The sequence below is a fragment of the Lepeophtheirus salmonis genome, chromosome 2 (assembly GCF_016086655.4).
Source record: "Lepeophtheirus salmonis chromosome 2, UVic_Lsal_1.4, whole genome shotgun sequence".
In the NCBI taxonomy this organism is placed as follows: domain Eukaryota; kingdom Metazoa; phylum Arthropoda; class Copepoda; order Siphonostomatoida; family Caligidae; genus Lepeophtheirus; species Lepeophtheirus salmonis.
The window spans coordinates 30,698,093-30,710,530 of NC_052132.2; the positions used below are offsets into that span (position 1 = coordinate 30,698,093).

Here is a 12,438-nt window from a genome sequence, read left to right on the forward strand (position 1 = left end):
TTTCATAACACAATATAATATTTCAACTATTTTCCTTGTTGAAACTGTACAAAAATCTGTAATCAATCAAATTTCTCCTCATTAAGTACCCTTTGAGTTTTGATAAAAAAATATCAACTGATTGTAAAATAATCAATAATTCAAATGATATGAGTTACAGCAAACATAATGAAGTACTGAATGCATTATTAAACAAATAATGCACCATACAAAATTATTTTTACCCCTCAAAAACCATTTTCACCCAATATCTATTGTATAAAAAAGCTTTAAAGACTGAAGCTCTCTCAGTTTGGTCCTAATTAATTATGTCAGTCTTAAAACTGATATTCATTGGTATTTTAGTAATACATCATTTCAACGTTAGAAGTAACATAACTAGCTGCAATGATAAGTAATCATTCATGGCAAGGACATTGATTCATTTATCATAATAAGGTATTAAATTAATTTTTGTATCGATGAAGTCATTATTTCTAGACATTATTCATTCACGGTTTAAGTAACAGAACCGATCTAAAGCTACCAAAATTATTGATTTTTTTCCCACACAGTAATTTGCATTATATTATATTATTGTATAATATGTCAACTGTGTGTTTGTTGATTATTTGATGCTCGAAATAAAGAGGATGTAGCAACTGAGCCATGTTGCAACTGTCCTTGGTCTTCTTTATACATAATTAAGTCCATACAATATACATACAGGAAAACATAGAGTTTTGTATCACTTTTATTGTTCAGAAAAATATGGCGTGTAGAAACAATTTTGGAGACAAATTACTTTCATAAAAAATATAAAGGAATGCTTAAGGCAAAATTTGTATACAAAATGTCCCTGTTTTTCTTCAATGAAGGTCTACAAAGAGGTATGAATTTCAAACACCTTTTCTTGAAGAACTGGTTCAGAAAGGTTGGACCACTCTTTTCTAATGGTGTACTTTAGAGACTCCAAAATGGAACTAGAGGTCCTGTTGGTCATTGACTCCAAAACGCCCTACACAGCATAATACAAAGATTAATGTTAGGGATACAGCTGGCCCAGAGTTGACCATATTCCAGGCTCAAAACTCTTGGACTTTTATTTTTACCTACTTCTTCCTGACTGTCTTCTCACAGGCCTTCCTAATGGCGTGACCCTTAGCTAATGATACGTTAACAATGTATGTCACCATTTTTTGGAGCCACTCGTGCACTATATCAGATACTCATTTTTTTTTTGTTCTTGCTTATACAATTCCCAGTTTCCGTAAACTTCATTGCTATAAACAAAAAACTGATTATCAAAAATTTAAAATGCTTATGAAAGTAGCTTCATTAGAATAGAAAGGAGAAACAGAGTTTTCCATTAAATTCCAAGTCTTGGTTCTACACCCTGACTCTCTAAAATCTAGAATATTCGATTATTCCTGTTGAACTTTTTTCATAATGGAAAACTTTCTTTACCTTTTTAAATCCATGAAAATGCTAGATTTATTCTTAATTATACACATATACAGTGTACATGTGATGAAAATTTGAATATTTCAATATATATGTACGTACAATGTACATACAAATACAAGTATGTACAATCTACACGTTTTAACCCTCTGAGAATTAATGCATATTTATTTATTCACTTTAATTAATGATATACTTATATATTAGAGTGGCAATTCAAATATGTACCATAAAGTGAGCATACAATCTTGATTTTTTTTATAGATCTTTCCCCAAAATGTCTTCATTTTGTAGTAAAAATCCGTGTAACATTAATAACTTTTTTTTTGTAACATTTAAAGGTCACTTCACGCCTTCAAAGGTAGGAAAATTATCCAACCTTTTAAATCTTTAATACACTAATAAAATTAAGATACATTTACACTCCAGGATTAAGAATTATATTACACCGTCCATAAAAAAAGAAAGAGCTCACCTGTCAACATATATAATATACAGTAAAATAAATCGAAACACTAATTAAATCAAATATTTGTTCATTAATTAACTGCTAAAAAGATTTATTTATTTATTTGCTATTCCAGTCTCATCAAAACTGCCCATGGCTCATATTGATCTCCTGATTGTCTGTTCCATCCCTTGAGGTATTGCCTTATTATTCGTTGTTGCCGCGTACATGAATGTTTGTATTTTTGTTATAAAGGCTTCTATTTTGAACTTCTTTGGGTTAACTTATCGCTATTGCCACTAGCCAATGACCTTTTGTATTTTGCAGTTCCATTTTTACTTTACAATCTCATCTACTCTGCAAAGTAGTTATCGTATGGCCAGACAGAAGAAGAAGAGGTGCTCTGAATTTTCAATTGTTTCAGACAGTGCAATAATAATTTTCAACTGATGACTTCTTTGTGTAGAGTGTAGATGTAAACTTATAAAATGTACCAAAACTTTCCCTTTGATTGGAAATGTTTAACTTTAAATCTGAAGAATTGTATTTTTGATTGGTACACTGATTTCCACAACAAAATGAACACATTTGGGGGTGAGACCTAAAAAAATTACAATTTAATGTTCCCTAGATATAGATTGTCAACCTATATATATGTATGTTTTTGATAGAATTTTCGTCAAAAGAAATTGGGATTTTCTGATTAAAACGCTTGAATTATTATCATTGAAAAGTATATGACATATATATTGAAATGCATATACCCGTGTCTATTTTTTCCTATCTTTATGTATAATTTCCCAAATTGTATATTCAATTTGTTCATTTATAAAAAAAGTACAATGATCAACTTCGTTAGAGAAGCAAAAATATTATTTATAATTTGATCTCCTATATACTTGTTGATTGAAAAACTTGTTTTAATTTTTTGGTCATTTATAAAGATAAAACCTGTTAAGAGCTCAATTTTAGCTTGTCTAAAGTTTTAAAGACAACTTAGTTAAGGAATATTCAATAAATGAAGTATGGAAAAATTGCCCAGAAGAAAATTCCCAGTGGAAAATTGCCATTGGAGAAATTTTCCCATCATTTACTAACAACATCACAAGAACTCGGAAAAAATTGTTTTTTTTTGCAATGAAAGGACCACCAGGATAATGGACTGATACAAGCTCCAGCAAAGATACCAAGCAGGTTCAAAACCATGGATCGCGGGTTCATTTGGATTTTGTCAGTAAATGACCGGAAATTTTTCCTAACGGTAATTTTTCACTGTCAATCTTCTCTATTTCTTTATTTATTTGCTGCGCAAACATTTTTGCCACTTTTAATTTTGCCTCAAGGAAATTTTCACGCATGACATATTGGTATATTTTTCGTTTTTTTTATTTTATTGGTTCGAACTTTACTGTTGTATCTTGATCTGATTCATTATGTGGTTAGGAGACGAATATAAATATGATCTTGGCGATACTATGAAACATTTTATATTTTGTATTCTTCCCTTGGTTATGTTTCAAGCCAATCTCAAACTTAATTTTTTTAAATATGATAACATGAATAGTTTCAGTTAATATATGGAGTTGAGTAATACCAAGTCACTAGTGATAAGCAGTGTTGAGCACTTAAAGATACATATCTCGATAGAGCATCACTAGTTGTACGACATAAATCATCTTTGAGGTGTGCTAATTATTTTTTTCACATTCAAAATTGGATTAGTGTCCATCAAAATTTATAAAAATTATCTAAAACATATGAAAAAGAATAAAACAATAAACCAAACCAAACGAAGGAAATTGCAACAATTGTTGCGACAAACTTATTTATAGTTTGACACAAATTTTTAGCTCTTTGATTAAAAAATCAATATTTATGCTGTTTTTGAAAAAAATTAAATTGTGGTTCTGTAGAGGGAATTTTATTTTTTTACTAAAAATCAGAATAGTCAAAATGAATTGAGTTTGCACAATATTATCAATTTTTAATTCATTAGCATTACCGAATTACTTGGTGTAGTTAAAGGTACAATGCCTCAAATTAGACATGCAGTAAGTAAGTGATGATACCTTAGAGACATTTTCTTCAACATTTTTCTTCAAGTCAATTACAAAAAAGTTAGCAAGTACAGATATATAACGAAAAGTTGATCCCTTAAAGCTCACGACAGGTTTTTGACTAATTATAACCTTTCCTTTTTTTTAAATTGACAAAAATCTAAAGTAATTAAGTAAAGTTTTGGCATAATAAAATATACATGGCTGAGTTAATATGTATTAATATTAGGGGAAATCGAAATTGGCAAGAGTTGCCCTTTGTTTGAAGTATCGGAATCTGCTCAATACTACCAATTCCACTGATATATATGCAGGCTTAATCATATACATTATTAAGAAACAAAAAAAAAAAAAATCTTTCTCATTTTTTTAAATTTTATTATTTCAATAGGTCAACAAATAAAAAGAAGTGAGAATCATAGTATAGAATATTTTTTGTTTAACCTTAGCACTTCTACTTTTTGGGTGCCCCAATAAAATATTTTTTTTTAAATACAGGGAGTAGGGATCAAATTGTCGCCTAATTCTAACCTTGATAACTTGAAGATGACATTATGAAATAAAAACCGGTTACCAAATAGGAAAGCTATTCTCGTCACCTGACGATACGTAGTTCAGTTAGCATCATGCCGTCATCATATGAGGAGATAAAGAGCTATAAGTGGAATGAGGAGCTTTCGAGGTCCGCCGTAGTCATGGCATTGGTTAATAATGCAGGTGAAATCTCCAATTCAACGATTGCTTCAACCTTAAGAGTGAATTTACGGACTGTTCAGCGTATCCGTAAGAAGCTAGAGGACACCTGGGATGTTGATGTCACCATATGTGGAGACCCTACTCAAGAAGTGCTTCACCACTAAGATGGAAAGGAGCCGAGAAAATAGATCGGTTCTGACGCGGAAAATGTTACCAGACATGTCAAGAGCCATTTTCTAGTAAGGCGGAGCTCTTGCTCATAGCTCTCACGTGGCTTAAGAATGGCTTCAGACTAACTTAGACTCATTTTGGCCAAAGGTTACAATGGCTAGCAACAGTCCAGACTTGCTCCGATAGAAAATCTATGAGCCATTGTCCAAAATAAGATTAATATATTACCGCCTGCAACCAATGAAGAAACTCTCCTTCCAAATATAAAATTTAACTCGTCACAAATTTCCGATACGACTTTGGACAATTCTATTGCATGTATACTGGAACTCATTAAAAAATTTATAAAACTTAAGGAGGGATTTATGCGAAAATAAAATTATGCCACGATGCTACATTTACTTTCATTTATGTGTGTGTAAAAAATAGTACATCAATTTCTTGACATGCTATATATTAATCATTCGAAGTCCATTATAATTTAGATTGTATTAGTTATTATGGTCCATCTCAATCGTTGATGTCCCAATGATACATTTCTCACTAAATATTTCAAGACCGATTAAATTAATCCATCCTTTTCTCAATTCAATATATTTCTTATAATTAGAAATTACATTTATCTTATAGTAATTTAATTTGTTCTTCTTAATTTTTGCTAATATATTTTATGATATTCAAATAAGTGGTACCAAGTATTAATTTTGTTTTTTAAATGATTATGTATACCTTATATCATATCCTAGCAATCCTTAGACACTTATAATTTTGCTAAATTTTTCAGACATCTTATATTCCTTTTAAATAGGTTGATAAATACAACTTCATTTCCAAAATTATAAAAAGTGACATTTAATGTGTTTAAAGATATAAAATAACAAACTATAGACTCTGGTTTATAAAGGTAGTACCCTGCACTGTCTAGAGTAATTAAGTGTTGGCAAAAAGACAAACTTTGTTTCAATAGTATAGAAGACCAATAACACCAGTACTACAGCAAAAATAATTGACTATTGTCGAGAATTGTTACAACCTTGTTAAAACTTATTTCACTCTTGCCAAATGTTGACGTAGTTTTTATAAAGAATACATAAAATTACTTTCTGAGCCGTTTATTATTTTTGGATGAAACCAGCCGAACTTTTATAGTTTTTATTCACTTCTCCACCAATATAAAAGTATACCCTCAATAGAAGACTAAGAAAGAATACTCATGAAACAACCCTATTCAGAAGAATGGGAGGATCTTTCAATTGGAATATGAATGCGAAGAAGATAAATAACTCCAAATGGAATGTTATGAAACTTATGATCATTTTTCAATAACCACATTAAATATATAATTAAAAAAAAGTGTTCATCTCTTGAAATACGAAATCTACGCATATACATAAATATAAACTTTAGTGGATAAACTTTTTTGATATCATCTCATTATATATACAAGGAAAATATTTAATTAAATCAATATTCTTAGAAAAATGTATGAATAAGTATTAACGGATATACATATATTTTCAATTATTAAAAATTATTTTATTTAGATTGGAAATTAAAAGAATCCATATATTATGTACTTAATGTGAAAAATATAGAGTTTTGGTCTTATTTAATTATATATATAAATATGACCATTGCCCAGTTTCAAAATTACTTTTATTTATCGAACTTAAATTAAATAAATATATTTGATGAGTTTTTATAAGTTTAACTAATTTACCCATAAGAATAATTTTACAGTTAATAAATGTTCCTTGCAATTTATTTCCTCTAGAGTAAGAGTCAGGAAACTAGTACTTGCAGGCTCCATGTGTCCCACTGAAAAACTTATATACTTAAATATATGCGATTCAGTTATATTTTTTTTATTTAAACACTTTGAAATATCGAAATTTAAAAAGCAAATTATGTATTTCTGTCTCTTTGTTTTTCTGAAGAGGACCATTTATAAAAAAAACCTACAAGGCACGATGGAAGGAAAATTCATCCAAGAAATACTAGCAAAACTCATAAGGGAGTAGAATGCTACTTTATTGGAAAAGAGATATCAGAATTGAAACAATAAAACTGCCCATTCATGAGTGAATTTTAATATTTCAAAATGGGATCACTTGAAAAATACAAAATGAAACAAAAAAACCTTGGATAAGCATATTTCGTAAATAGATCTTTTTTAAATTATACATTGAATATTTTCTATAATGTAAGCTATGATATTTTTCATCATTATGTATTATGAATAAGTTATAAGGGTCTATAGAAGAGTGTTCTTCTTCATCCTTTTTCAGCCTACAAATGGAAATAAATCAAAGTCAGAACAAGATACAGAATTAATAAATATACTTTAACATAAATTTTATAAATCCTTACATTTAATTTAAGGATTGTTTCAATGCTAAAAAATTACGCTGAACGATAATAGTTCCGAAGTACTATAATCCAGATATTTCATAATTCAAATGACTGAGACAAAAACTGAAATCCGTTTTAGATTCTGCACTCTTTTTTTGTCTTGAGTTCATTTGTACAAAATGAGTTTTCCACTGCGTAATGAATGCCAATTTCAATGAGGTTTCCTTACGACTGTGTGTAACTAAAGCTCAGTGTCTCATATTCAAAGATAAAATGAAATAAGAGTAATTATGTTGAGAGTTGTTGCACCCACACTAGTTTTTGTTAGTTAAGAATTTATTGCTGTTTACTATGGTACATACATTCATTATAAAATACTACAGATATGACAGCAAAGAATACAACCATACAAATTAGTCTCACACTGTAGTTCTACTTAATTTTATAGTTATTATCAATAATTTGATTATTTTTTGTTTATTTCATAAATTTAAGAAAACGAAGATGTTTATCGTCTTCTTGCATATGGGAGGCGATGGGGATCTGTTTTAAAGTGTTCTGAGCTTCGCAGTTCTCCCACGCAAATATTGCACATTTATTTTTCCATTTTCTGAGATGGGTTATAAATGTGTAGGCTTGAGCAAGCCTGCAGGTCATGTTTTGACTCAAAAGTTTGACACTCTTTTGTTTTGGTTTCATCAACATGTGATGTGTATGTTTCATTCTATTGCACCAAACTTCGAAGAAGAAGTTACCACCGCCTTTTTTACGTAGCTAGGAGGCGCAAATTTGTTTACTGAAATATCTGAATGGTCTTTGTATCAATCGAGAAATATGTTTATTTCATATTTTCCGACGTTTAATATTTCCTTGCACTTCTTAACTGTATCACTTTTTGCAAACGGATTTAGATTAGCAGCAATTGCCGATATGGAATCCCATCGAATTATTACGTATTTGCATGGTTTGTCTGTGTTAAGAAGAGCTGCCACTGATTGTGTGATGGGTATGATTTCTGCTCGGAAGACCGATGCTTCGTTAATTAATGATGATGATAATTGATGAATTAACATGTCACCTCAAGTGATAGTAGTCCATCCCGCACCTGTGTTACCTTCCGTCTGTGTATATAATTGTATCAGGGTGTGTAACGATAACGGTTGTCGATCCAGATAAGATTGGCGGTGATATAGTCACTTTCTTTATTCAATTCAACTTGATTAAGTTTTTTATCACAAAGGAAACGATGCCTTGGAAGATTGTCGACGCCATCCCAGGAAGCTCAGAGAAAAGATATCGATGTCTAACATGAATTTGAATTATTTTCCCTCATTAATCTATATGATAGCCAAAATGTATTGATAGAGATAATAAGATGGCCAATAAATATATATGCTACGAGGAATCAATAAATTATTGTATTTTCGTACTTCTGGAAGCGGATCATAAAGTGAGAAAAATTATTATTTCGTTTCTTTATCAAGAAGAATAAATTATGAAATTGTCATGACGTATCAAGTGAAACGAGGGAATCGAGAGATACATGCCTTCAATCAAAAAATGACTTTGAATCGGACTTTAGTAAGGCGCATAGATAATAAAAAAGTAGTGTTTCTATGCAAAAATCCCATCCATAACAATGATGGAAGTCAAAAAGATAAACAATCTACGGTAGTATTCTCACGACAACATTTTCGAAACGATGATACATTTCCTTTATTCTGATTATAAAGAAACCTGCTCATTTGAGGCGGTTAAGGAAATTGATATATAGTATTATTATTCCTTATTAGAGAAGGGAAACGCACATTCGGCGTGTAAAAATTAACTACTCCTCGTAATTTCCACAATTTGCAATTTACAAGCTATTTTACGCGTAAACTGCGTTATCAAATTCTTCCACTCTAAATGCCGTTTTCAAACAATATCGTTCTAGATGAAACGGAACCCCGGTCTCGTAGAGAAGCAAGCACAAAAAGAATAAATATTTTGGGTGTTTCTCTAGAAAAACATTTCTGTGTAATCAATATTCCTTATCAGCAAAAATGTCAAAGACTAAGATACAGATGGGCCGTCAAAGTGTCTCACAAAGTCGTGTTATTATTAAACTAAAGAAAAATAATATCATGGTTGATATAATCAGTTCAATATTAGATATATACTATTAAAATGTTATCTGATTTTATAGCATAAACATATCGATAAATATACTCACTATGTATAAAGTAGTCCTAAGAAATCAAAGCAAAATTAACATTTACAATACATAAGTTAGGACTCGTATCAAGAGCTTTGTTTGTTAGTGGCTTGCAAGTACAAATTTAAAAAAAAAACATTAATTTTAAATGAAATGATAGATACAATTTATTTAATTCTACCTTTCAAATGTCAGATAGAAATACAATATATCAAAGTTATTCCTTTAAATGCTTCCTTATAAAGCCATATTAAATTTTTGATCAAGGTTGCATTCTTCAGACTTTGTTCCTTATAGACATTTAAGACTTCCAGCTGTCATAGATAGAGGTTAAGTCTACTTTATTTTATTAGAAATGATAAATGTTAATAACATAATAGTGTTGTACAAGTTCCCGACCAAAAACTGGTATCGATATTTTGATAATTTCTCATACTTTTTCCTCTTAAAATAATTATATGAAACATATATCGTATATGTATCGTCTTAAATGAATCCGTACCCCGAGTCCATTATTAGAGGTATCTAAAATATGTTTTAGAGAGTGGAAACTACTTTTTGTTGTCAGACCCTGAACAGGACTTTTTTATGTTCTAAAGCTGTATCATTAATATTTAATTCTTAAGAATGAAACATTACAAACAAGTATAAAGTGACAACTAGTGTGTGTGCTCAGAGAAGAAAGAAAGTGAGAATGAAGGTTTTTTCGGGAGTTATAAGTGTAAGTCTTTGTTTGACTCGGAGTATAATTGAAGATCTACAAAAGATTAATTCCAACATATATGTCACTATTTCCGTAGGATTGTATTTTGGGTTTTTGTCAAAAAAAATTCAAAATTCTATAGCAATTCACAATAAAATAATATTTCAGGAAAAAAAAATTTAAGAAATTAATGTAAAATATTAAATTTTTGATGAAAAATTTCCACTTTTAAATTTTTGGAAATTTTTTTTAAAGTCCATAGCTTTTGACAGAAAATAAGATTCTTTCGATTTCTTTTTCAAATATCGATTGCTGTTCACAAAAGCTCCATAGCTTATTCAGCCCACTCCCTGCAGACGCCCCTGTATATCCTTGCTAGCCTCTTTCTCACTACTGCTTGCAACTGATGTAATAAAACGCCATGAGAGCTAAGCTGATCCCCTCCCAAACATTCTTCAATTTGTCAGGATTACCATGTTGATTATTGGTTTCATTTAGTTTTACATACCATCATAACATATATTATATAGTAATGTCCATTATGGTACAGAAATGTAGAAATCCCACTATAAGATAAATTTTTTAATATCAATTGACTAACACAGCATTTGATGATTTTTAGTTGAGACGCACATAATCCAGAGAAATGAATAGTGTACTAAATAATGCCTTGAAAAACAATTCTGCCCTTTAAAGGATGAATTATTGACGTCTATTTTATTGTTAAAAGTACCTAATCATTGGTAAGAAGTAGATCACTATGCGTCACTATGGTCAGGAGTATGGTTCAGATATTGGTTACAACTATAGCAAAAGTATACATAACTAAAATAATTTCTCCTTCATGAAACAACAACCAAATCATAAACTTTAAACACAATAAGATATGACTCATTCAAAAAACCACCTTAAATTAATTATTTCGAAATAAGAAAACTTTTTTTATTAATTGAGGGAATATATCAGCATATAAATATTGATAGATATTAATGAGGAAAGGTGTCCCCCAGTCACCACCCTCAGATAAATGTCCCTAAAAATGGCTACCTTCTATGGAAATATAATTATTTTCCTAGGCAATTGATTTATCTTACCGATTTTGATCAAATACACTAGTATAACAGTTATACATGCTCCTCCGTCTAAAATGCAACAAGTTTTGAAAATTACAAAAAATGTAACATTTCAATGAATATCATCAAGTTTGGAAAATTTAATTCATATATATACAACCACGGAACACCTTATCCATATTCTCAATCAATATAGTGACCTTTTGCATTAATGACCAGTTCTATCCAGGTGTGGAACTTTACACGGCATTTCTTTACAAAGATCCGTTCTAGGTTGGCTCAATCAGTGATAATGGCGGCTTTTAGTTGGTGCTTTGCTGTGTATCAGAATCCCGAAAGCTTTTCTTGGAGGTGTTGAAAAATACCAAAGTACAGGGTGGAAATATCAGAGGCTGTGGCTAAGTCAAGAGTCTTGCTTTTCAAGAATGTCGAGGAGGATTTTTGCACTGGGTCACAAGCTTTTCAAGAGTCTAAGACCTAAAACGAGGAGTTCGAAGCATTAAAATTTAATTTTTTTCTTCACAAAGCGGTACATGTTGATCCGGCTGCTCTAAAACTCATAATCAAGGCCATTGACGGTCACATTATCTCTTGTACCTTCAATGGGTCCTTTTAGTGCCTCACCCAACTATTTTGCTCTCTTTGACCTTAATTTGGACCTTGTGGAAGCTTTTGGTGTGCTTTCTGCTATCACTCTGTACACAATAGAGCCGTTACATTTCAGTACTTTAGAGATCTCTTATGATGATTTTCCATGCATAGACCGCTCCAGAATTACATTTCTGCGTTTCTCTTTGTTTTGGGGTATGCCACTCTTATTTCTGGACGGACTTTGCTTATTTTTTGTTTTGAGTTTCTTTAGGCAAAGACTTACAATAAACACATCGAAATATAACAAAAAGGACAAAGCAAAACATCATAAATGAATTCCAATTTGTCTCAATATTTGAACAAGTAAAAATCGTTGACAAAAATAACTCCACCTTAGTAATGAGGTAGCATAAACTGTTGTAGGCATCAAAGTATATGCCTACGAAACATAATGTTCACATGTTTAATCAAATTCAATTGGTTTGGAAGGCTAGGGGTTGAGCATTAAATAATATTTTACGGCAAAGTCAAAATGCTATAAAAATGATACTATTGTTGCTTTAGTTTTCAGACATTAATAAACTATAATAATTAAAAATCATGTATGAAATCTTATATACGTACATAAATTATTTTGGTTTTTTGTAAAAACCACAGGCCACAGAGCGCATTTGAAATATTATTACATAAAATATTTTTTGACTTAA

The 12,438-nt window shown here is 30.4% G+C and overlaps 1 long non-coding RNA gene across 1 annotated transcript in view; it reads right to left on the bottom strand.

The window, feature by feature from the left end:
- LOC121113681 (uncharacterized) overlaps positions 1-12,438 on the bottom strand; it is a 58,652-nt gene that overhangs the window by 15,291 nt on the left and 30,923 nt on the right. The window lies entirely within an intron of this gene.